The sequence below is a fragment of the Delphinus delphis genome, chromosome 18 (assembly GCF_949987515.2).
Source record: "Delphinus delphis chromosome 18, mDelDel1.2, whole genome shotgun sequence".
Taxonomy (NCBI): Eukaryota; Metazoa; Chordata; class Mammalia; order Artiodactyla; family Delphinidae; genus Delphinus; species Delphinus delphis.
In genome coordinates, this window is record NC_082700.1 from 8,157,042 (window position 1) to 8,182,586 (window position 25,545).

The window sequence follows — 25,545 nt, forward strand, 5'->3', positions numbered from 1 at the left end:
TTTAAAAGTGCTTTGGTAACTATAAAAATCTCTATTCAGATAGAATGGATTGGTATTTGGTTTCCAAAATAGGCTTCACTACTAGGAGGGAGAATGTGTTGATATTCCCTGTCAACATCCTGGCAATCATTTTCCTCATTAAAAATGGCTAAGTTGGCTTTCTGCTTCAACTTGAACTGCGATGGGTTTGGACAGCATCGCCCTATTTCCCAGAGTTTTATTGCTCTAGGTTAACTCAGCCACAAAAGAAGCTTGAGATTTCAATTCTGCCAAGCTGACAGAGCAAACGGAAGTCATGCGTCTTTTCTCACCACCATTGGGAAATAATCCTAAACGAGAACCTTTAAAGTGGGGCAAGTGCATTGGGCAAGGAGCTGAGATACATGGGCAGTGCTGAAGTGACCTTGAGGAAGCCATCTGAAGTCTGTCAGCCTGAATTTGTCACCTGATAAAAAAATGGGGTGAAAAATATTAATCCTGCCTATTTCAGAGTTGTTACGAAGATTGAACGAGGTCTGTAGAGACACTTTGCAAAGTATAAAGTGGCCTATGGAAGGGAAATATTATCAGTTATTGTATTTATTGTTATATAACTGAATTACTAATTAGAAAAGGGATCAAGTTAAAACCGGATTGAAAAGTCAGGCGTTTCTCATAAAAGCCAGTATTTGAGGAGGTCCTAAAAGAACAAGGCTAATAAACCATGGTTGAAATGTATTATCTCATTTACTGCTCATAAGAACAAAGCTCCCAAGAGTAAGGGAAAGTCTCCCACTTTGATTCTTCAAACTTGAGCTCAGACACACCTTTTATATTACAGTGAGCAGGTAATTGCGGAGGAATTACCATAACCGACTCACTTTAATGCACCATGGACATCAAGATCTCTGCCACTGAAGAGCTTAGAACTTAGAAGACGAACGAGAACATCTACCCAAAAGAGCAAATAATGTCACCACACTATATAGGCAGCAATAAATTGTATATTGTGAACAAAAACTGCCTCAGAAATTGAGAAGAGGGAGAAATCTCTGTGAGCTGGGAAATTTGGAAGAGTTTTGATGAGAAGGCAGTGGGACTTTTATCAGGTCTTGAAGGACACATTATATGTATTTGGACAAACATAGACTCCTAGGCAACCACTGCAGGCAAGGAGAACAGTATGTGAGCAGAGGTTGTAGGTGAAAAATCATGGATGCATTTGAAAAGCATTAAGGTAGACTGAGTGGCTGGAGTCAAGGAAGCATGAAGTGGCCAAAGGAAAACAGGGTTGCAGGTTTCCCAGCTCTGCTTTGTCTCCATCAGTAATTCAACTCCAGGGATCCTCCATTCCCAACTTCAGCCCCAGCCCAGTCATCACTCCTACCCCATTTGCAGTGACCTCCCAAGGGAGTCCCAGTCCACTGTGTGGCACACATATACCATCTCAAGTTAGGAAATGAACTATAGGGAAGACACCTCAAAGGAGGAATATTCTAAGATAATACTTGTGTCAAAGCATTTTTTCTAATTGTAATTAAGTATCTTTTCGTTAGGACATACCTGTTCTTGATTTATGTAACGTGGTTAAGCTTAAAAACAATGATCCTGAGTGTTTAAAGTAAACCTTTTAGAGCCTAGTAACTTGGGAAAAGAAGCAAAGCAAGTTTTGCTTACTTCAATGCTGCTCTCTTAAAATCATTTTTGGTGCTTTTCTAATAATGATGTTTAGTTAGTTCATCAAGTAGTTAAGAGCAATAAAATAATTTTTTTCTCTCAATAACTTACAATGTCAAAGAGAGAAATCAACCAAGATTTAAAAATAATCTCTTTTTCTTTTCTGAGAACTATAAAACAGTCAATTTATCACTTTACTCATGGAGTACATAAATCCTAAAATTCTTTTCAGCAAATAAATTCTTTTATGGAACTAAAACCATTGGAATCTAAATGTATTTGAGCTCCATGTTGTATTAATTTAAATGAAGGAAACAGTGAAAAAGAAAACGAAAAAGAAGGCGATGAGAGGTGGTGAGAAACAGAGATTAAAGAGAAAGATTGTTGAAGGAAATATCCCCCCCTTTATACAATCAGCAAATGTTTACTGAGAGTCTACTCTGCACCTGGACCAACGCTAAAAAGGAAGAGGGGGGGAAGAAGGAAGGAATAATAAACAACAGCAACAACAGCAGCAAAGGAGAAGCCCTGTGGTTTCTGGACCAGAGGGAGTCCAGGGTGAACTGCTGTTCTCTAAAGCTGTGCTGTCTAAGGTGCTGTTACCTGGAAGCTGAACCTTCTGTCCTTCAACATTTTGTTGAGTTAAAATCTGCAGTTCATTGGTCTCCCAAAGCATCATTAAACCTTCACAGACTCTTCTCAAATTTGAATAATCCCAGCAATAAAATTGCCCTGAGGGCTGCAGAAGCCGCTGTGAAGCCCACACTCACACGGGGGATACTTGTCAAGATTCAGATGAACTAGAGTTGAAGCCAGATTTGGCCCATGGGCTGGAGATTTGCCAAATCCAAAGTAATCCAACATGTTTCTCCAACAAATATTATACAATATGTGATCATGTTCTGAGTTCAGAGTTTCATGATCCTAATCAAAAGTTACGTATTTATGGAATGCCAACCTGTTTATATTCCTAAAAGACACATTAACTGAAAAGTGTTCAATTATTCAATATAACTGAATATATAATTATTCAAATACGTAATTGGTGCCTGTTATAAAATCCAACAGATTCAATTTGCTAAATTTAGTACTTAGACAGTTTTTAAGCTACAGAACTTCTTCAACATATGCTAAAGACAGACTCCGCCGACTTATCGGAGTCTCAGTGTTTATTTCAGCAAATGAGGTTTTCTGGTTTATTCAATGGCCAGACTTTCTGGATTGTTAACACTATTTTGCTCTTCCAGTTTTTTCAGACTCAGACTCGGAGGATTCTCTCCCCTCCCCCTCCCTTTCACTCTCCTCCTCTCTCTCTCTCTCTCTCTCTCTCTCTCTCTCTCTCTCTCTCTCTCTCTCTCTCATACATACACACATACTACATACACATATCCTCCTCTATTTCTGTAGTGTTCTGTTAGCAGTGGCTCCTGAAAGGGACAGAAAACGTGTCTGAGAATGCAAACCAAGGAAAGATGAAATATATTCTGCTTTAAAATATTGGAGAAAGAGTTTTACAAAGCTGCAACTTTCTAATTTAGCAAAAGTGTAAACTTCATATTATTTACCATTTAGAGCTTTAAGCAAAACAAGAAAAAGAATTGTGTAGATTTAAAATATATATATTATTAGAGTTTATTTGCATTTATTTATTTATTTTACTGGAACTGCAAAATCTTTCTTTATATAAATTAAAGGATATGCTGTATCATGAAACATGGTTTTCCTGATATTTTAGGGCCAGATGTTTTCTAGAGAAATGTATTTTTGGTTTTATAATGAAAATCAATGGGTCTTATTGACTCAATGGAAAGACATGTATTTTACAGATACTATTGTTGGGAATGCAGCTATTTCAAGATTCTGTTATACATTAAGAATCTGAAGTTTTGGCAAGATTTTTTTTTTTTTTGACAAGACAATTCCCATGGAAATTCTATAATGTGGAATCTCTGTAATAAAATAGAACCCAGCTAGTGGCCCCTGATTTGCCTCCTGCCAACCTGTCTTTAAAATAGTCATGAAAACAAGAACAAGGTATAAAACTGGTGCACCAGTAGAAGCTAGAAACATGGGTCACCATTTATGGGAAGAATTCACCTATCCAAAGTGCAGACGGGGCCCTCGGGTAGAAGAGCGGGAGTGAGCGAGAACAATATGGCACGCCACATGTCTCTCTGTGAGGTCCCCACTTCACGGCTAATGGGGACTTTACTGGGCAAGCATGGACCGTCAGCCGTTTAGATCACAGAGTCTCCTCTTCAGGTAAATGAGCTCTTTAACAAATACAGTAAACCCTTCCCTCCTTAGAAAAGCTCTTTCTATTTAATTTAGGGACTATAATTTCCAATGACACGATAAAGCCATGGGTAGAAGTGGCAGGAGTTGTTCAAGCAATATAATTCAACATATTATACATATGTATATGACAAGGACTGTGATAAGAACTCAGGATGAAATGATGATGAAGTAATAGTCTTTGCTATTGAATATAGTGGTAAAGTGAACAGACATGAATTACTATATAAAAAGCCTCCTAACACTGTGGTAATCTAAATGGGAGGGAAGTCCAGAAGGGAGGGGATATCTGTATGTGTATGGCTGATTCATTTTGTTGTGCAGTGGAGGCTAACACAACATTGTAAAGCAGCCATACGCCAATAAAAATTAATTTTTTTTTTTAAAAAAGCGTCCTAAAAGAGGTTTCCTAAGACCTGCAAGCTAAGGAAGGGTGCTTTAGAGATTGCAAGTTGACCATTGCAACATCCCTCTCTCCTTCCTTCCTAGTAACTTAGCCCTGCTTTTTCGTTTGCATGTTTCCACCTGGAATGAAAGACTACATCTCCTATTCTCGGTGTGGCATGAGCCCTTGTTGACATAGCGAATCTACCAAGCCAGCCTGGACAACCAACTTTCCAGAATTATTTTATGTGAGAGATGGTTAAATTTTTCTTTTACACCATTATGTAGGGGTCTAACAGGTGAACCCCTAAATATGATACAAGGGCTAGTCAGAGGCGGAGAAAAGGAAGAAAGTGCTGCTTGGAAGAAAAAAGCAAACGGTGGAAGACCTTTGAGAGCAGAGCACTCTGCTATTGTAGTTTTTCATACCCTACTTCTAGTAAAGGAAGACCTAAAATCACAGAGCAGCTGCTTCTCATTCTAATAGAGCCACAGTAGATAAATGAAACCCTGGCCCAATACATTTAACAGAAAGACCAGCACATCACCCAGCATTCTAGTAGGCAATGAGCTAACACAACAGTGAGGGTTCCCATGAGAAAGCACCAATAGTCAGCATATATATATATATTTTTTTCTTTTATTACCTTTGCATTTTGATTCATAGTTAGAAAGTCTTTCCTTACACCTTAAAGAAGAATTCATGTTGTCTTCTAGTGCTTGTGTGCTTTCATCTTTAACCTTTTGAGCTCTAATCCATTTGGAGTTAATTCTGATGTTCAATGTGAGATACAGATCTAATTTTATCTTTTTTCCAAATTGCTCTCCTATTTTCTGGTCTCTCCCTCTTAACTGTGTTCCATCGTTCACACCACTGCTTGACCTGTCTCCCCAAAACATACCTTCCCACACACGCTTCTCCTGCTCAGTGGCCACAAACAGCTTCTTGTGACCTGCTGCATCAAGCCCAAAGCCTTCATGCCAAAAAAATTAAAGCCCTCTATAACATTTACCATCTGGCATATTCAGTGCATCTCCATAATCCTAGACTGTAACAATTTTCTGGTCTTTTAAACTTAAATGTAAGAGCTAAAATTTATATAAATACATACACAAAATTGATATATAGGCTATATTTTTTAAAATTTTTATTGTATATAATCTACAACTCAGTAAAGTTAAAATATATAAATATATACCTGTTATTGTACACAACATTTTGGTTTACATTGCGTATAACAGAAGAATGAGTTAGAAGTGATTTTCCCCTGGGAAGATAGTGTTTTACAGAGTGCTCTGTTCAGACCATGAGCTCATTTAGGACCCAGAGGTCTGTCCTGGGAAAGTCTTAGAAATCAAATATCTCCATTTTATAAGAAACACAGTTGCATATTCTGTTTTAATTTTTTAGGGATTTCCTGTATGTATCTGTTATATCCACTGGCGACTTCATTGCTACATTTGGTAATAGTTACAGAATTATAATTTGAGTTTCAGATTTTTTTCTGAAAATCTTCAACAGCAAAAAACTGAAGGTAAAAATTGAACAACATAAAGATAAGGAAATGACAAAAGAACTCTGCTATAGGAAAGTCAAAATTCTTTGGAAAATTTTATAGGAGTTTTTTGGGGAAATTTTATAGGAGAGCTAAATATTTCTTGAGCACCAGTTCATGTAAATGTCATAGTAGTCTGTGATGATGTAAGCTTTGGCCTTCCTCAAAAATCAGCATCCAGGCCACTGCTGGGAAAACTGCTGTTTATTGCTGAGCCCTGGATTGCTGTTCTGTTAGCAGTTGTCTGTATATGATCCTGCCTGGTATGGTTGTGTGACTTCCAGAATAACTGGTTATTAACTGTCTCGAATAGAAAAATAACACTACCAGATGTGAGATGAACAAAAACTGTAATTATTATTAACATATTTTTGGAAGCTTTTTCACTCTCTGAGCTTTCCAGAGCAGAAAAGAAAAAAAGGTATATAAGTATACGATTCTGGATTTTCCCTTTTCTTCCATGGGCTTACTCTTAAGTATGGCTATGACATTTGGAAACATCTCTTTATTTTAGCCTGTTTTTCTTCATTGTTCTCCAGTGTACATGTTCAGTTCATAAGTTCTTGTTATCAGTTGTTCTACTACTTCCTTCCTCTTGGCCTATTTGCTTTTCAAATACTGTACTCTGATGAGGCATCCCCTCCCTCTACCATCTTCCTATGTCATATGTGTGTCTGTGTGTGTATACACACACACATATATATATGTTAAATATGACTAGAAGAATGGGAGATGTCTTAAGCCTACAGAGGCATGTGGACAGGAAGAAAGTATTGATTCTAGGCAGCCTGCTATGCTGCCTGACTCACGTAAGAACTTTAGGCCACTGTTGGCACTAGCCAGTGAAATCATTTCTCTTTCTCTCTCTCTCACCTCAGCTCCTATCCAGGCTGCCTTCCAGAGTCTCTTTGAGCTCCCTTGGTTCTCATCGGAGCTCAGGGGACTCCTAAAATACCTAGAGAAGTCATCCTTACATGCATCTGCCTCAGGGACAGCTCTGCGATTTAATAGAGGATGTTAACCTCTATCTAGCCCTGTGCTTGGCCCTGCTTATTTGGATTCATCAACTTGATTCTGAAGTTAGCTGCTGTATCAGATCCCACAACATAAAACTTTTCGACATTTTCACGAAGTTTAGTGTTTACTGCTATTCATTTGTCAGTTTTATGTGCCTTAAGTATGCATTCTAAAATCCAGTACCATTGTATTGACAGGATCTAACTAATTTTCTGCATATGTGCTTGGAATATCCATGTGTCCATATAATTACTTCACCTACTCCCTGTGATACTGTCATTTTTTTTCCTGTAGATCTTTTACTTTGGTTTACCCAAATGGAGACCAGGTATACTAGCCCTATAATGAATGTTCATTAGATGGTAATCTGAAATTAGCTGTGTGTAGCTCTAGTGCCTTAGAATTTTAATGACTTTTAAGTAAAGCTTCTAATGAATATCTTCTTATATATATGTATAGCAACTATATGATTAAAATTTTTTAATTGTAGCTTTTCAATCTCTTTGTTTTAAAGTATTTTAGGTAGTTATTCTATGAACGAGACTCCTTGTTTCCCACACCTTACCTCTTTCCTGAATTCTAACTTCTGTTTCCAGCTGTTGGCTAGACATTGCTATCTGGATGTGCCTCAGGACCCTCAGGTTCAGCACATGGAAATATTCAGTCAACATTGTCTCTGATAAAACACTCCTCCTCCTGGGTCTGTTACCCAGTGGCTCAGTTTAGAGATGTGAGAATCACCTGAGGTATCTTTCTCTCCCTTCCTTCCATTGGTCAACATATCCCTTCAATTTTACCTCCTAAGTATATCTTAGATTTGTTCCCTCTTCTCTGTTCCTTCTGCGTTGGTCCGTGCCTTCCTGGGCTACTGCAGTGGATCTAATGGGCCCTCCTGCTTCCAGACTGTGTCCTCTCCAGCATACCCTCCACACAGTGGCCAGCCCGCTCCCCCTTCTATTTGGTTAAAGCTTCTCAGCAACTCTCCCTTTCCTGCCACATAAAGTCTACGTTTCTTCCCATGGCTTAAAAAGCACTTCCTAAGCTTGTCCCTGTTCCACGAAAGCATTGGGCATCCTCCCACAGCCCCGTTCAGTCCACCCTCTGTAAGGCCACCTCCCCCGACTCTTCAGCTCCAACATAAGTATACTCAATAAAGGTTTGTTGAATGAATAAGTCCACAAATGAAATGAAAATATCTATCATGAGTTAACAAAGAGGTGCACAAAGGTGAACAGCGTTAGCTCTGCTATCCAGAAATTAACCCGTTTATTACTTATTTAGGGTCTTCCGCTCACTCTCCCATCTGAGGCCAACAGTTGGGGCACTTTTCTGGATACTGCATCCAGCTGTCAGAATGTAAAATTATAGAATGAAGAAGCAGTGCACAGATCTGTGTTCATACTCAAGCAAAAGGCAAAATAAGAGAACAGGATGAGAGTAATGGCCGTCACGAGCGTTCGGGCTGATTTGAGGGCATTGGTAGGCTCTGCCAGGTTTGTGTTTCTATGATCCTATAAAACGAAGGGCTGGCATAATGAATGCGAGAAGAATTTAGATAAAAATGATATGTGGCTTTTCACTTTACATCAAAGATCATTACTCAGCAATATACATGATTGTATTTTATAAATAAAGGTACGTTCATTCAGGGTAAACTCAGTACACAGACCTGAAAATTAAAACATTCACCAAATAGTGTTCTAATTTATTTTATGTTACCTGAAGCTTTAAAATGAAGGCAATTAGAGACCACGGTACAGATGTACTAGAAAATAGCACCTATTTGTTTATTTGAGCTCAGTCATATTATACAGAATTTCAGAAAAACAAAAGAACTTAGTAACTTTAGGAATGATTTTGTGAATAATGAAGGGAATGTCACCTCTGCAAGTAATACCTGAATAATTTACCCTAAGAAATTTGGGAATAATATATAATGTAAAAGACATTCCAAAAGAAGAAAATTTCTTCAAATAAAAATGGAATTTGTACACTAATTTATTCCATATATGTAGCACATGCTGCTAACCCAATATCCTCAGTTTTTGTCCTGAAAAACTAAGATCAGGACCAATGACTTCCAGATCCATCTGTCTGAGTTAGGGTTTGTTGTGGCAACCAAAACAGCAGCAATAAGATAGAAGTCTCAGTGGCTTACAACAGTAAACATGTATGCCTTGCTCACGGGTCTGCGGGTCATCTGTGGCTCTTCTGGGCTGGGCTGGACTCAGGTTCAAGCGTGCTGCACGTGACTCTCGTTCTGGCTAGGGAGTGCGGGGGGAACCCAGCCGCACCACACAAGCAGATTTAAAGCCTCTGCTGGAACGTGGCACGTGCTACATCTAGTCACATTTGATTGGTCAAAATCAGTCTCACGACAAAGGCAAAAGGCAATGCAGCAGAGAAATATACACTACCTATAAGAGGTACTGCCAAGTCACGTGGCAAAAAGTGGGAGCGCATAATCCTTTTACAGAAAGTGGAATAATCGGGAATGCTAATCTAATGTACCACAATATCTCTCATACGCTTTTTGAGTAACTATCCTCTTTTTGGTCTGGCCATGTATGTGTGGGCTATATGTATTCTCTCAGTCTCACTCAGGTACAAGAATCTGCTTTACTTCCTTCTGCCATCAGCCTGACTTGAGAGTATCTTAATACCTCTGTAGAATAGCTGACATGACTTCTTAATCTCTCAATCCATTATATTCAAGATGTGCAGAGCACAGGTTTCATCTAATGGTCTTTGCATCTCAAACAGATTGTTCCCTTCTCTGAAAGGCCATTTAACTTCTTATCTGTGTCCTTCATTTGAGTTCTTACTTAACTTTTTAATATATCTTTTGCTCCCTTTAAAATATAGTTTTCCTAGGAACATGGTTTTTAGTTGCCAGTCATTTTCTCTCAGAATTTAAATGCTATTGCACCTATGCTGGCTTCCCTCATTGTTGCTGAGAAGTCTGCTAGTATTCTAATTTTCCCTTTGTAGCTCACCTGTTTTTTCTCTCTGCTTTCCTTTAAAGCCTTCTCTGTATATTTGATATTGCCCAATTTCAACACCAAATGTCCAGATGTGGATTTATTTTTATTTGCACTGCCTACTAGAAATTGTTCTTCCTATATCTGTAAATTTTATATTTTGTCATTTCTAGAAAATTCTTAGTCATGATCTCCCCCAAATATTCTCACAATTCACTCCTTCTGGGACTCTAATTAGCTGTATGTTGAAACTTTTCACTCTTTCCTCCTAACTCTTAACTTCTTTAATTTTGTTCATTCCCTGTTTATCTGTACTACATTCTGGATAATTTCTTTACCTCTTTATTCCAATCTACAACTTTTTTTCTCAACTATGTCTTAATGACTACTTTTACCCATCCATTGAGTTCTTAAGTTCCACAAATATGTTGTTCGTGTCTGAAAATTCTCTTTGGTTCTTTTGAATGATTTCTTACTCATTTTTGTGATTCCATGTATTTCTTCCTGTAAACATTTTATATTCCATAACTGATAATGTCAATATTTGAAGTTCTTGGGGTTCTAAATCCATTGCTTTTATTTCTGCTAAGTGTCACCCAAGTGTGCTTGGTTGATCTTTGATAATGAGCCTATATTTGGTTGATGTTAATCTGGGTAAACCCTAAGGAACTAAATTAAGGATGTTTTCTACAGAGTTTATGTTTCTATTTCATGGTGCTACAGGGTGCCTCTTTGATATTGCTCAGCTTAATCCTCTGGGGAGGCAGAGGCTGAGCCCTGAGACCTTGCCACTGACACAGGCTTTGTCTGAAAGTTGGTCTAAAAGTTGATATCCGCATTTGTTTGCAGGCACGTCTTGCCTTTTATGTTTGTTTACTGTTTACTTGTTTACTGTTCTGCATTGCCGTTTCAGCATTTTGTTTTTGTTTTGTCTTGTGCTTTTCCTTTAGACTTAATTCTCCTCATTTTTAACACTCCAGAAATGCAGTGAAAATTGTTTTATGCAGGAGCTATTATTTTCAAGCAAGAAGGCTTTTTCAGGGCATCTAATCTACCATCCTTCCAGGAGTGGATGTCTTGGTGATATTTTTTACTCTGGGTTTGTAGCTATGCTCCTTATCACTGAGCTTGCCAAGAGGTGAAACTCCCAGATAAATGGAGCATGACTTAAATTATTTTAAATGTAAAATATCAGAGTTAGAACACCTAACTGACACTTCCCCTCTCAAAATGGACCCTATATCAGGACTGGTTTGCTTAATTGACTGCACTCTGTGCTAATGAGATTATGTGATTCAGTTAGGTTTGCTCTGTCTACAGAGTGCAAATAAGTCTGCTACCATTGCTGAAAAGGTTACTCAAAATATCAGTCTTACTGAATGACGAGTTAATGATATAATCTCATGAAGAAAGGTTAACATAATCACAAATACTTAGCTGGTATAGCTGAATATCTAAGGTTTTACTCTAACTTCATATATGGAGGCTATTCAAGTGAACATTGCCATTGTTGGCCTAATATCATGAGCGTGGGATTCTTATATTTATTATTCTATAATTTATCTTTTTGGGGAAAATCTTATCTATTAATATAATTACTTCATTGACTATCCTATGTCCTTTCCCTCAAAACAGAAAGTGATACTAAACAGCTAATGCATAGGTTTTGTGAATGAAAGACTAGAGACTGTGGAAATAAGAGGCATTTAACAAGCCTATACAGTGTGAGTGTTTAGCAAATATCTTGATTGAAAATATTGATTTAGCGGGCTTCCCTGGTGGTGCAGTGTTGAGAGTCCGCTTGCCGATGCAGGGGACACGGGTTCTTGCCCCGGTCCGGGAAGATCCCACATGCCGTGGAGCGGCTGGGCCCGTGAGCCATGGCCGCTGAGCCTGCGCGTCCGGAGCCTGTGCTCCGCAACGGGAGAGGCCACAACAGTGAGAGGCCCGCGTACCGCAAAAAAAAAAAAAAAAAAAAAAAAATATTGATTTAGCAAGATAGTAACTTATAGCTTATATGAAAAACAATCACACTCTTCTGAAAGTGAGTTAATATCAGGGTTTTCTGACCATATTTAAATTATGTTCTGGATTTCAGAACTTTATATGTAAACAATGGCTTCTAAGATGTGAATAAAAGTTACAGTAGAGGCTAAGAAAATGCCCCTACCTCTCCGCCAACCCCGCCCCCCCACTATTAAACTAGGTAATTAGTCATTTCAGTAAATAAATTCCCTTGAATTAGCGAGAATTCTATTGAATTCTGCTATTTATTAAATACTATATTTATATGAGCTTTTATACTGTTATTGCCAAAAATATGAGTGCTACCCACAGGAGATTGGAATGAAGGAATAAACTGATTCAGGCAAGGATCAATAAAATACACTTGTGCAAATTTGAAGTTAATATCCAGGGATGAATCAGTTTGTACAAGTCTTCCTCTCAGCTCTGCATGAAGCCCTCTCTGGAGCTTCCTTACCAACTGTGTCTCCAAGGAAAGAGTAAATCCATTCACCCTTATTTAAACACATATATTATATCCTTGTGTACCTTTCAACCATTTGGGCTTCAGTTCAAATGCTGGATACTCATACTAAGTAAATCAAAGTTAAAACGTATTAAATGAAACACGTTTCAGTACTTGCGCGCTCCGTCTTTAGAAACCAGTAATGAATGAGCCTAACATGTTCTTAACTATTATTTATAATTATGGAGTTCTGAATTTTTTATGTTAATATTTCAAAGATTAACTTTGAAAAGCTTAACACAAAGGGAAGGTGATTCAACTTTTTAACAATTTAAATCTATTTCTAAGGCTTAATATTCACGAAGAAATCGAAATTAAGTTCTTTGAAATCTTGACATTTCTTCTTTCTCCAAAAATTGTGTTTTCATGGAGTATATATTTAAACTTCAAATAAACTTGTGATGGGCAATTCATGGTATTTAATTGCACTTAAAAATTCATGCTTAAAGTTTCAGTACCAGAAACTAGCACCCATCATCTTGTTAGTAGAACACAAAATATAAGAAAAACTGATCACTCTGAATTTTTTTTACATGAACTAAGGCAAATTTTATCCAAAAAGACCTCGAGGTTAATGAAGAAAAAAAGGTGCTTGAAATATAAGAAAAAACCTTGAAATACTTCTTTTCATTGTTTTTCCTTTATTTTCTTTGTTGCTTTCTCTTTTGGTTTGAAAAATAAGATGAGAACACATCTAAATGTATCTGGAAAAAGTCTTAGGGAATTTAGCTCACTTCTTAAAAGAGAAAAGAACTAACTACATTATGTGATAAATAAAATATTTTCTATTTGAAATTCCCTTTGAATCTTTATTCTATCAAAGGCTGGAATGAAAAAAAGAGCAATGAAAACCCCATCTCTTATGATTTGTGATGACAATAGCCATTTGTCACAGGATAGTTTTTCAGTGCTGTTTCAGTGTTGCTATGATTAATAACAACATATAAGAGAACCTGTATCATTCCCTTACAAAATCCTATGTCCAAATCAGAACTACAAAATGTTTCATATGTCTACATAGACATTTCTCAGAATTTCATAGACAACAAAATTCTACAATGTCCTTTTGTAGACTCTTTATCATTACACTAGGATCAACTGAATCCTACAACCAAAGTCCCTTTCTATACTTTAACTTGCACTAACTATGCTGTTTTTAAAGCTGCTTTCAGGATGTAAGAACTGAATTATAATTAATATTTTCTAATAGGTATGCAACATGGGATTGAAAGCAAGAATAAAATTATCCATTTTTAAAAAAGAATATGATTATAGAGGAAGTAAATGAAGTTTAAAATATCGTGTGAGGGCTTCGCTGGTGGCGCAGTGGTTGAGAGTCCGCCTGCTGATGCAGGGGACACGGGTTCGTTCCCTGGTCCAGGAAGATCCCACATGCCGCTGAGCAGCTGGGCCCGTGAGCCATGGCCGCTGAGCCTGTGCGTCCGGAGCCTGTGCTCTGCAACGGGAGAGGCCACAACAGTGAGAGGCTTGCGTACCACAAAAAAAAAAAAAAAAAAATTGTGTGAATGTCTTACAATAAGTAACTATTAAACACAGGGCTGTATATTTTAGTTATTACTTTCTGTATGTCATTGGAAAGCATTTAAGTGCATTTGAATGGAAGTAGGAGTTCTTCACGTATTTGCCAGTGAGTAGTTTTTTGGTCACTTTTTTATTGCATGAAAAATACGCTTGCAAAAAGTTTCGTCACCTTTTCAGTGTAAATCTATATCCCTTTCTATTTGAGAATTTCTGTATATGTTTGGATTTAAATTAAGAGCAAATTGTACTACATGCTCTAAGGGGAACATATTTTTAGAGTGATTTTAAAAAATGTTTCTTATCTAATACTACCAGAGTCTTATATATGTCTCTCTGTGCATACTATAATAAATTAATGACCTAGAATACAACTGTAGATTTAAAATAAAATGAAACCAAAAAAGAAAGAATGAAAAAGATAGGCTGCATAGTGACAAAGACCGTCTCCTCTCGTGCCAGTAAAGCTCTAGCTGTTGAGCATGCTCAGACACAGGGGAGGCACTGAAGTTCCTATATCAGAACTCCTTCTGAGGTTAAGGAGCATACATCTAATAACTCAATTGCTGTGAACCCGTTGTTATTTTTCTGGTATTAAGCGTCTCTTCAGCCGCAGATTGATTGCAATGTTCCTTCTACTTCATTTCATCATTCTGATGGATGTCAAAGGTAAGGCTACTGCTTTCTTGCTTGAATGAGTGCAATTCCAAAAGAACAGAATACTTCTACTTGGTTCTATCATATTTTAAATACACTCATTGCAGTGTTTGATAAACAGACATCCAGTTTGCATTGTCATTATCACTAGTTGCCTGTAGTCCCATCCTAGCAATTTCTAGATGCAACACATTTTTCATGGAAACTTGCCTTTAAATGTTGTTAAAATTGTAATAAGATAGCTTTAAAAAACAATGTTGAAGAAATCAGTTATAATGGAGAAATTTTTTTTAGTATTTGAAAAAATGTATGACAATTAATAACTTAAAATTTTGCCTTAGGAAATTTCAACCTGTTGAAATCTGTTCATAAATTTTATATAATTGTTAGTTGCTATGTTTCATTGTTAACATAGTTAAACTGGGAACTGCAAAGCCGAAGGCAAATCTAAAAATCAGTATCTCTCCCTAAGAGCAAACCTATGTAAAATAAAATATTTAAAAATGGACAAAAGTTACCTATTCAGATAATTCTATTTTCTGTTTTTTATTTTTAAACTTTTCATTTTAGCCAAACTGCTCATTTTCAAGTTGGCAGTATTTTTATTGTAAAGCTGAAAAAATAAAATAAAATTTAATCTTCCCCTGGTTTTAAAGAAAAATATAGACTTGTTTTGTTATGAGCGTGTCCACTTGTAAATAATCTATTCATCATACCCAAGGCATGTTGGGTTTATTATTATTATTCTAAAATGTATTTAAGTTCATAGTCTTGCTTAAAGACTTTTGATAAGCCTCTGAGACTAAAGTTAGAATTCAAAATTATTTTTCTTTTCTGAGAAATTCGTTTTAGGTTTTTAAAATGTTTAATTTTATTAAATGAAGTCAACTGAATATTTTAAATATTGAAATAAAACGCAGTATTTATGAGCAGTGATTTAAGAACTTCTAACAGATAAAAGATTTTTTAATATTTAAATTTGTTTGAATTTGAAATACTAAAACTTTGTTGCAAATTATTTTAAAATATTTTAATACATGTAACATGATTTTTGTCTTATATTTTAATCTTTCTTACATGAAAAGTGTTATCTAAGGAGAAACAATCTATGAACTCATTTTGCAGGTAATACAGTTGTAGAAAGCAGTCTACTCTTGTTATAAGGGCTTCTTCCCTCAGAAGTTAATGCCCTATGCACATTTATAATATTCACTTCTTTATGATTTTTAAGGATAGACAGTTACAAGATAGGTTCTTGGATTCAACACATTTCATAGAGGTTATCTATGCCCTTAAAAAATTCTTTAATGTACAAGACTGTAACTATAGTTAACCAGTTTTAACTACTTTTGCTTATGGTAATGCATCTAATTGATTTGCCTTAGAAAAACAAAATCTTTATGAGAAGAAAAATATCTATTACTAAAATAATGTTTCAAGATTTACCACAAAGTAATGGTGTTCTTTAAAAAAAAGAAGAAAAGAGGGCTTCCCTGGTGGCGCAGTGGTTGAGAGTCTGCCTGCCGATGCAGGGGACACGGGTTCCTGCCTCGGTCCGGGAAGATCCCACATGCCGCGGAGCGGCTGGGCCCGTGAGCCATGGCCGAGCCATGGCCGCTGAGCCTGCGTGTCCGGAGCCTGTGCGCCGCAACGGGAGAGGCCACAAGAGTGAGAGGCCCATGTACGGCAAAAAAAAAAAAAAGAAGGAAAGAAATTTTAAACATGATTTTTTTTTTTATTTCTAAGTAAATGGCATATTTAAAATCCATAGTATCAATCTGATATTTGATTGTAATTCCCTGGAAATTTTTACTTTCTAATTTTATATTATTTTCAATTGATAATTTATATTTAAAATCATTTATTTTCAAAGTTAGATATGTTAACCAATGCTTTGGTATCTTATTCCTACTTATAAAAATAATAATTTGCTATATATATTAACAAAATTTTTTTCTTTTTCACAATAAAATTAGAGTTAAATTAGTTAAAGCAGTTAAAATTATACAGTTAAAGCAGTAAGGCTCTTTATCATAAACAAAGAAAAGTCATTTAGAATTATGTAAGAGTAAAAATTGCTTTTTAAATTTAAATGAATATTTGTGATAGATTCTTAGACCAGATCTAAACAAAGGGAAAAGTTAACAATTATATGATTGTCTTTTCTCTTCTGGCCATGATCACCCTTGCATGCCTAATGAATAAATGATACAACCATCTTAAGCTACAGACATTAATTGATACGTAAAGATAACATGTCTTATTATCACTTTTTTCATGTATTTTATCATCCATTTATTCACTGGGTATCCTTGTTAACCAGCTTCAAACTCCCTCCAAAAAAAAGTTTTTTATGGACTAATTATGAACAATATTGCAAACCAAAAAACATGGGCTTATATGGGAAACTGAAAGCATGAAGTATTGAGAATGCTACTGGATAACTACCAGTTGCTACTTATTCAAATAATTTGCTAACCTTGAAAAAGGTAGTCATCAAATGCAGGGCTAGAGCAGCATTTGGACGTGAACAGTATTTGACTGCCCCCTAATGGACTAGTTCAAATCTCGTCTTGGTCCTTTCTCAGTAATATCAGTTCAACTTGGATGCTGTGACTTAAGAAAACGTTTTTGAACTAAATTTTAATTTCACACAATTAATATCCATGCTGCCGATAGCTGTGAAAATCAATTATATTGCAGGACAGTCATACTGAGAGGCCAAAGCAGCACCACTAATGAAAAAGAAACTCACCTGCTTCAGGGCTGAATGGAGCCTGCTGTGAGGGAAGAGGAAAAATATCAGAAACCCAGAAGTTAAGGCCATTTGAGATAAGTTATCTCTAAAGGCACTAACTAAATACATCTCACAACAGATGTTTATTCATTTGTTCATCTTACTGTGAATGAATGTGACCAGATGCAATAAAAGATTTTTAAGGACTCTCACTTGAAGTGACAAAATTGGCTGTCACCTGAATTTTAAAGACGAAAATGGGGATGTTGCTTCAAATAAGCTGACGTTGAAAAATGGCACATTCGTCCTAAGAAGTTGTGGCTTGAATAAAATTCAATCAACTAAGAATAGTTTTTGTGTACATAGTTATATGATGATAAGTGCACAGACTTTTTAGGAGTATATGTATGTTTGAGAACCAAAACAGCTTGGTTTCCTTGTTTGGTAAAAATGTCACTTACCATTCATCTGGCAAAATGAATGTGCTTGGTTTATATAAGAAATCATAGTGGAGGGCGTCCCTGGTGGCGCAGTGGTTGAGAGTCCGCCTGCCAGTGCAGAGGACACGGGTGCGAGCCCTGTTGGGGGAAGAGCCCACATGCCACGGAGCAACTAAGCCCGTGCGGCACAAGTCCTGAGCCTACGCTCTAGAGCCCGTGTGCCACAAGTACTGAGCCCACGCACCACAACTAATGAAGCCTGTGCACCTAGAGCCTATGCTCCGCAACAGGAGAAGCCACTGCAATAAGAAGCCCGTGCACTGCAACGAGGGGTGGCCCCTGCTCGCCACAACTAGAAGAAGCACATGCACAGCAATGAAGATCCAACGCAGCCAAAAATTAATTAATTAATTAAAAAGAAATCATAGTGGAATTAGAGGAAACATTTTTAAGTGCTTTGTTCACATGCATCAATTCTTCATCCCTATAATTCTAGATGTTGTGTGTGTATAGAAAAAAACTAAGGTTGCAATAAATATTGTTCTCATCAGTGGTATATCACTTTTTTTTTTGCCCAGGGAAGTTCTGTGTTAATAGAATATGTTTGATAAGGGGAAGATAATGTTATCTCCCAGTTCCCCAGGTATGAATTCTTTCTTTTTTGGAGGCCTGGACATTTTCATGAAGTTGGAGGGGTTTTTCTCCTGCACATGTCTCCCTATGAGTGGTCTCAGAATTGCCGCAACAGAGTCCACTGGAGTGTTCAGTTCTGAGCCATAGTTTATGAGTATCTCAGGGATTTTACCTTGTGGGTGATCCAGTTCCAAATCTCATGCTCAGTTTGCAGAGATACCACCACTGCTTTCCCTACTGGCCATGGGCAAGGGGCAATATTCAAATCACAACCTCAGGTGGTCAGCAGAGGCATTTCATCCCCCATGCATTGTTAGGGGCTCTGTCCCAGCAGGTAGCTTCATGTAGGTCCCAGCCTCTGCTGGTCAGGCTGCATTCAGCCACTTTCTCAAACAGGCATGGGAGCCAGATCTAACTGCTCATCCAATCTAGGCTCCTGTCAACCAAGTGGACTTAGCTCCTCTCACAGCAGCAGCTTTTTCTCTGTTCACGTTCTGTGGAGAGTCTCTCTTCAATAAACTGGATATTTCAGTGAAAAAACATAGTAACAGTCTTCTCTGTCTTTGGAAAAGTAAATGTTGTGGGAAGCATATTTAGGATTTGCTCACAATAGATCATCTTTGACCCAAAGCTCAGAAAAGAAGGTCGTTTTTAATTCTTCAGATTTTGCTTAATCAGAGACTGGACATGAAAGGGCATACACACCAGAGATTTGAAATCATGAAGGGGTTAGGATAGGAGAGGCAGCGGAGTGGCAAGGATGCTAGATTTAGGGGTGAGCCAACCTGTGTTCAAGTCACAGCCCTGATCCTCTGAAGCCTTAGACCTTCAGCATACCAGAGAACCTCTCAGCCATAGCCAAACATAGGTGCAATTGTTGAATTGCTAAGGATCACTTGTGATGATGGTAAAGAAATAGATTCTAGGACTCTAGCCCCACCGTAGATCTGACAAGTCTAGGGTGGGGTGTGGGACTCTGTACATTTAAGAAGCATTCTAGGTGGTCTGATGAATCTGCCCCATAGGTCACACCTCTGGAAGCACTGTTAATTGCACTTAGCACATCAAAAGATGAGTAGGCTTTTTTTTCTGTAAGGGATGCTAATTCCTTGTTATACTCTTTGTGCATACCAGGATTGTTAATTGGATTCACTTGGATTATTTGACATGTTAATACTACCTGAAAAGTCTTATTTTTTCACTTTTGGGGGTTATAAGGACAAATTAAGTATTCAGCAAGGGAATAGCTGATCTAATGATCAATATACTGACTCAGTAGACAGTAAAATTCAAAAAAGTATAATTAATACACAGGTTTAGGTATAAAGTAGTCTTGTTGCTAAGTAACACTCCCTCCTTAAGAAATAAGAAATTAGTAAACCAACGACACAATGGTTTTGCTGAGTACACAAGAAATTAAAGATGTTACAAACAGATGGAGAGATATAGCATGTTCTTGGATTGGAAGAATCAACATTGTGAAAATGACTACTACCCAAAGCAATCTACAGATTCAATGCAATCCCTATCAAACTACCACTGGCATTTTTCACAGAACTAGAACAAAAAAATTCACAATTTGTATGGAAACACAAAAGACCCCGAATAGCCAAAGCAATCTTGAGAAAGAAAAATGGAGCTGGAGGAGTCAGACTCCCAGACTTCAGACTATATTACAAAGCTACCATAATCAAGACAGTATGGTACTGGCACAAAAACAAATATAAATCAATGGAACAGGATAGAAAGCCCAGAGATAAACCCACGCACATATGGTCACCTTGTTTTTGACAAAGGAGGCAAGAATATACAATGGAGAAAAGACAGCCTCTTCAGTAAGTGGTGCTGGGAAAACTGGACAGCTACATGTAAAAGAATGAAATTAGAACGGTACCTAACACCATACACAAAAATAAACTCAAAATGGATTAAAGACCTAAATGTAAGGCCAGACACTATAAAACTCTTAGAGGAAAACATAGGTAGAACCCTCTATGACATAAATCACAACAAGATCCTTTTTGACCCACCTCCTAGAGAAATGGAAGTAAAAACAAAAATAGACAAATGGGACCTAATGAAACTTCAAAGCTTTTGCACAGCAAAGGAAAACAAACGACGAAAATACAGCCCTCAGAATGGGAGAAAATATTTGCAAATGAAGCAACTGACAAAGGATTAATCTCCAAAATTTACAAGCAGCTCATGCAGCCCAATATCAAAAAAACAAACAACCCAATCCCAAAATGGGCAGAAGACCTAAATAGACATTTCTCCAAAGAAGATATACAGATTGCCAACAAACACATGAAAGGATGCTCAACATCACTAATCATTAGAGAAATGCAAATCAAAACTACAATGAGGTATCACCTCACACCAGTCAGAATGGCCATCATCAAAAAGTCTAGAAACAGTGTTGGAGAGAGTGTGGAGAAAAGGGAACCTTCTTGCACTGTTGGTGAGAATGTAAATTGATACAGCCACTATGGAGAACAGGATGGAGGTTCCTTAAAAAACTAAAACTAGAACTACCATACGACCCAGCAATCCCACTACTGGGTATATACGCTGAGAAGACCATAATTTAAAAAGAGTCATGTACCACAATGTTCATTGCAGCTCTGTTTACAATAGCCAGGACACGGAATCAACCTAAGTGTCCATCGACAGATGAATGGATAAAGAAGATGTGGCACATATATACAATGTAATATTACTCAGCCATAAAAAGAAATGAAATTGAGTCATTTGTAGTGAGGTGGATGGACCTAGAGTCTGTCATATAGAGTGAAGTAAGTCAGAAAGAGAAAAACAAATACCGTATGCTAACACATATATATGGAATCTAAAAAAAAAAAAAAATGGTTCTGATGAACCTAGGGGCAGGACAGGAATAAAGACGCAGATGTAGAGAATGGACTTGAGGACACAGGGAGTGGGAAGGGTATACTGGGATGAAGTGAGAGAGTGAAATGGACATATATACATTACCAAATGTAAAATAGATAGCTAGTGGGAAGCAGCCACATAGCACAGGGAGATCAGCTCGGTGCTTTGTGTCCACGTAGAGGAGTGAGGTAGGGAGGGTGGGAGGGAGACTCAAGAGGGAGGAGATATGGGAACATATGTATATGTATAGCTGATTCACTTTGTCATAAAGCAGAAACTAACACACCATTGTAAAGCAATTATACTCCAATAAAAATGTTAAAAAAAAAAAGTAAAGGAGAACTGCTCACTGGCTATGCTTGATCTGAAATCACTTTGAATGACTTTTCATTTTCAATATTATATAGTATACCATTGATAAATATACCACAATTTTTATCCACCTTATTTTTTTCAAGGACGTTTGTATTGTTTCCAGTTTGGGGCTCTTATAAGTAATGTTTCTGTGAATATTGCTGTCTGTCTGAGTCTCTTGGTGCACATGTGCATGCATTTCTCTTTTTTTTGCGGTACACGGGCCTCTCACGGTTGTGGCCTCTCCCGTTGTGGAGCACAGGCTCCAGACGCGCAGGCTCAGCAGCCATGGCTCACGGGCCCAGCAGCTCCGCGGCACGTGGGATCTTCCCGGACCGGGCCACGAACCCGTGTCCCCTGCATCGGCAGGCAGACTCTCAACCACTGTGCCACCAGGGAAGCCCAGCCTCTACATATTCTTAATGGTGACTTTGTTTTATTTTTATTTTTGGGTTAACAGAAGTTCTGAATTTTAATATAGTCTAATTTAGCTATCTTTTATGATTAATGCTTTCATATTTTGTTTTTTATTTCCCTTAAAATCCTACCCTAAAGTGATAAGTTTTTTCTCCTATATTATCTTCCAGAGACTCTATTGTTTCACCTTTAATCTTTAGATCCATAATCTACTTGGAGGTGACAAACTCCCACTACTGCTCTGCAGTGCCACTTGGTCCTAAATCAAATGTCCGTGTGTATCTGTATTTTTCTGAACTTTCTGAATTATTGTATCATTATCATAAGTCCTGATATACAGGTAAACAGTTCTCTCACCTTGTGTTCCTTCCTGTCCTTTATCGTCACCATATGCCTTGGAGAAACAGCTTATCCGTTTCTACGCACACATACATATATATACACGTACACTCCTGGATTCTTATTGGAATTGCTGTGAACCCATAGATCAATTTGAGAAAAGAATTAACTCCATTTATTTAGGTCTTTTTCTTTTTAATGTCAGCTTTTCAATTATATATATATAAGGCTGTTTTTTAAAAAAAAAATTTATTTATTTTTATTTATTTATTTTCTTTATTTTTTTGGCCGTGTCGGGTCTTAGTTGCGGCACATGGGATCTTCGTTGTGGCGCTTGGGCTGCTTTCTAGTTGTGGCGTGCAGATGTTCTCTCTAGTCGTGGCACGTGGACTCCAGGGCACATAGGCTCTGTAGTTTGCGGCACACGGCTGTCTCTTGAGGCACGCGAGCTCAGTAGTTGTGGCACGTGGGCTTAGTTGCCCCGGTGGCATGTGGGATCTTAGTTCCCCGACCAGGGATCGAACCCGCATCCCCTGCATTGGAAGGCGGATTCTTTACCATTGGACCCCCAGGGAATTCCCCAGTTTGAGAGTATTAACTCCATTTATTTAGGTCTTTAATGTCTATCAGTAATTTTATATACTTTACATAAATGTCTTGCAGGCTTTTGTTCGATGTATTCCTAAATGTGACACAGTTGATGCTATAGTAAAAGTATTTTTTAAACATTTCACTTTCTAATTGTTTGTAGATGATATATAGAAATTAAATTGATTTTACAGAAACCTTGATAAACTCTCTAGCACTAATAATTTATTATTTTGGATTTTTTATGTTCACACTCATATCATTCATGAATAATGACAGTTTTATTTCTCGCAACTTGTATATGATTGATTTGCTTGCCTTGCCTACATTTGCTAAGTCCTCCACGACAGCCTTGAAAAGATGTAGTAATGATGGATATCCATGCCCTGATCCCAACCTCAAACTAAATGTCTTCAGAAAGTTACCATTAAGTATATTATATGCTATGGGGTTTTATTATAGAATATTTAAATATTTTATATAGAATATTCTAAAAATAGAATGTTTTCTATTTTTAGTTTGCATAGTTATTTTAAAGTCAGGATCAGGTCGTTTCCTCTCTGGAGCCTCTGTTGTAAGCAAAGTTAAAGACAAGTGACAAACTGGGAGAAAATATTTGTGAGTTATAGAACAGAGGGCTAACTGCCCTGAAGAATTCTGGTCAACATTGCCAGATTTGGTTTTCTCACACATAGTTCCAGACACTGTGTTCCAGGCCACTGCTGTCAGGAATGAAAGTTTCACCAGTCCGTGAGCAAAAATAAATTCGTTTTTTTGTAAAGCTAAATGTATTCCTTTCAAAGGATTGTCTTTTCTTCTGTGCATATATTCTCTCAAATTTTTAGCAATAAAATACCGTTTTTCTTATAATCATTATTATAATGGTGGTCATTTAGGTTTTTTTAATGTTCTTGTTTGACAAACTAAAATACTAGAAACTCTTTGCAGGTCCCTCTAAATTCTCTAATTGATTTGATTCTGACCCAATGCATATCAGTGACATTCAGGATATTGACAAAGAAAAAAAGAGCCAATGCATTAAGGAGATGGGTGGGAATAGAGACAGGGCCATTAGAGAGTGTGGAGAAGAAGGAAGTAAACCAGGGCAGTGAGACATCACAAAGCCAAGGGAGAAAAGGTTTCATCCGGGTGACTGTGGTTGGCCGTGTCAAATGCTGCAGAGAACTAGGTAAAATGAAGACTATAAAATATGTCTGGTGTTAGTAACAAAGAGGACATTAGTGATTCCAGTGGGAAGGATTTCAGTGGAGCAGCACTGAACGCTGTGAACTGAAGAAAGGGTGGTGAGGAAGTGGAAACAGTGGCTGGTATGATCTTTCTGAGAAATTTAACTTTGAAGAGAGAAGAGTGTCTCAGTTCCAGTGTGACTAGAATAGGATTTGGGTTGGTTAGTTGGTTGGTTAGTTGCTTGCTTGCTTGACTGGTTAGTTGGTTGATTGATTTGTTTGTTTTGAAGATGAGAGATGATTGAATAAGATTAGTGTGAACAGAAAAAACAGTGGAAAGACAGGAATATTGGAAATACAGGAGAGAAAGGAGATAATGGAGAGAGATTCTGAGAAGAGGAGATGAAGTGGAATATAGAACACAGATGCGAGGCTTTCCCATGGGCAGGAAGGGAGCCCATCAACCTTTGTGCATCATAAAAGAAGCATCCAGGGCCTCAGCCTTGTACTGTGTGGCTTCCACACAGCTCAACACTAGCAGCTGTGCAAACAGTGCCCCGTACTTGTGCGAGGTACATCCTGCCCAGTCATATGCAGCAGCCTAGGATACAGGTAATATGTAAGTTGATTTGACTAGAATTTGAGAGAATTACCACCAAGAAGAACAGCCAGTGAAAGTCCCTAGAGACAGCAGTCAACCACTCAGAGAGGAATTGGAAGAGAGAGCCATGAAGGGAAAAAGCTATCATCTTCTCTCCTCTGCACATTTCCCTTGCCCAGTTTCTGTCAGGTGTCACCCTGTCTCTTTCATAATCACCCTTTCCATGTTCTTCTTCCCTTCATCCACCACAGTGTTCATTCTCTGAGTTCATTGTACACAGGCAGATTTTAGGAAGAAGCCAGTCTCTCAAACTCATGCAGAACAAGATAGGAATTTAAATACTAAAAGACAAGATATGAACCTAAAAGAATGCATCCCTTAAAATGAAGCTTAAGCAGCTTACTGGTCAGTAGAAGAGATGTTTTGGGAAGAGAAATCTTTCTTGTGCCTGCGTATACCTTAGACCCCACCAAGAACCATGGTGTTCAGTTTGTGACCCACACATAAAAGCACCCAGCCAAGGGGGACATAGGATGGAAGTCCATCCCTGGTGAGGATGATGTTGGCAATTTAAAATTCTGGTTTTCTCCTATTTAAATCAACACATATTGAACCTATACTCTGTCCCACATAGTTAAGCATCATTTCCCCAAATCTGTCCAAACATTGGGCAATAGTCTGAAGAGGGAGATGGGGGGATGGTTTCTGCAGGAAATCTGTGCGTAGGATCCTGAAGGACATT